Source organism: Diadema antillarum, unplaced genomic scaffold (genome assembly GCF_040938485.1).
Source record: "Diadema antillarum isolate AM-2024a unplaced genomic scaffold, OU_Dant_1.0 seq00001363_RagTag, whole genome shotgun sequence".
Classification (NCBI taxonomy): domain Eukaryota; kingdom Metazoa; phylum Echinodermata; class Echinoidea; order Diadematoida; family Diadematidae; genus Diadema; species Diadema antillarum.
Window position 1 is genome coordinate 29,698 of NW_027272125.1, and position 2,636 is coordinate 32,333.

Genomic DNA, 2,636 nt, shown 5'->3' on the forward strand with positions numbered 1-2,636 from the left:
TTGAGAAGAAAACGGCATAGTTGACATGTTAACAACAGTCTTTGCCACAACTTTCCTCTTCCTACTCCTCCGTAGTCCATGTATTCAAGGTAAGTATCGTGTTACTTTGCTGCAACTATCATCTTTTAAATCAGTATTCCGTATACATCATCGATTTTGATTTGATTTGATTTATTTATTTCAACACGGTAAAAAGCTGCTTTTCAGCAAAGCCGTACATAAAAATTTACAAAACTTAATCAAAAACAGAGGAACAGGTACAAGAATAATAATAAGAAAAACAAACTGACAAAACACAACATAAATAGCATACAGTGAACAGAACTCAAACTGGAATGAATATAATTACAAGTATAAAATGACTGACATAAATTTATGTCGAGTACATTTCGATAACAAAATCAAACTGTGACGAAAATTATATGTGTAATAAAAAAACAACAACAAATATAACACAAGGATTTGTTTCAAATGAGTGGCAAGAAAATTAATATGATATCTGAAAATTTACTTTCTGAATTGCTTGTGCAATAGAGCTTAAATGATCAATATTTCGAATATTTTGGGGTAAACTATGAAATAATCTAGATGCATTATAAAACGGACTTCGCTTTAAATAATTAGTCCTTGGTATGGGTAAAAATACAATTTTATTATTATTACGTACATTAAAATAATATTCTCTTAATGTGATACGTGAGCATGAACTCTGTGGTAATAAATTATGAATGGCTTTATATACTTGAGTTACTGCGTGCTTTTTTCCAGTGTTCCTTTAAACAATCAATTTTCAGGGTGTTATATAGTGTCTCCCTGCTAAACCGAGCATCTGCGCCTAGCACAATGCGTAAAGCTCTATTCTGTGGAGTCTGGGGCCTTTGCAGGTCGCGCACATTTCCATTCATCCACGTGAGGGAACAATAGAGTGTGGTTGTATGATCGTTTTGTACAATAAGAGCTGACTTTTCGTCTACAAAACTTCTATGATTGTTTCAACAATTGAAGACTCCTTATACATGTACTCTTATGTTTAACCTGATTAATGTGAGCCTTCCAAGAAAGGTTTCCATCAAGTGTCACCCCAGTTTAAGGTATTTGCATTCTGTTACTCTTCGTAATTTGGTGCCATTCACGTTTATGTCAACATATTCAAAATGACGCAACTTTGCCTTTGTTACAATTAACATAAAATTACACTTATTTACATTGAGAAGCAAATGGTTATGAAAAAAACAGTTACTAAGTAAAGACAGTTCGGCATTTATTGTTACTTCTAGAATTGTTGGATCCTTAGCAGAAAAATACAAACACGTGTCGTCTGCATACACAGAAACTTACATTGTTTGATAGCCTGTGGGTGATCATTGAGTGTTAAGATAAACAGTAATGGCCCCAGAATACTAGTACTCCCTTGCGGAACACCACTTTCCACTGCAGTCATTGGCGAACTACGTGTATTTGTTTCCGCATTCCGAAATATTGTCTAAACCACTCAGTTGCCAAATCATCAAATCCCAGGTATTGCCATGATTGCAAACTGATCAACCGAATGGGGAGACATTATTGTAAGATTCTTACTTGCATTGCAAATTGGTATTTGTTTTTGTTTTTTTCATTGCTCTTATATACCGTTTATTTGGAAGAAAGTATGTTTGCTAGAAATGAAATGAGATCGGATATAGTTTATGACTTTGAAACGTTAAACCAGCAGTTCATGTGCCAGTTGTAAGGTTTTCCCTAAAATTGGATACCATTAAATATTCGTGTCTATTCTATCATGATTTTTTTTTTCTATGTCACTAGTTTTACAACTGATATGCATATCTTCCAAGTGGTTGCTAATGTTTTTCCCATGTAGAAGTGATAAAATCAATGGAAAGATGAATGTATGCATGATATATTTTCTTGACTCGCGCTTTCAAAAAAAAAATATATATATATAAAGATAAAAAATCTGGCCATATGAAATTGGTTTTAGCAAGCAAGACGCGTTGTCCGTTTCTTGGATATTCTGTCTTTGTTTTCTCAGTCCATGACTTCCCTTGAACCGTGAATGCGGGAATCTTGTAGTACTCTGGATGAAATAATTGCTAGTTAGATATCAATATGTCACAAAGGAGAAAAAAAAAAACCCAAAACGGCTGATAAAACAGACGTTTAACTAATTGTTTGTTTGTTTGCTTTTATTTCTGCATTCAATCAGATGCAATTTGAATGCAAACTTCAAAAAGTACAAAGACAAAGAATAACAAGTGCAGTGAAATAAATCGATAACAGTACATAAATAGATACACATAGGTGAATTCTGTTAAAAGGGTTTATCAAGTTTTGAATATTTGTCATGAGCAGTGAGTCATGCTATAGGGGTTTCCTTATTGACACCTTAATAAGTATTTTGCCGTAATGTGGTTGAAGGAATCTTCCGATTTGTGTGTGAAGTACCGTTTTGCCTTTCGTAAAGGAATAATTCTCATTTTTACGCCATGCACTGATCATGCTGATTACTCAATAGACGGACAATATTGTATCCCTGTCGTTCACATATTGATAATTTACTTTATAAAGGAAGTACCATTAAAAGATTAAAGAGGCAAGTGTAAATAAGTTTTAAGAACCTGTCGACTATTAAGAGAAAC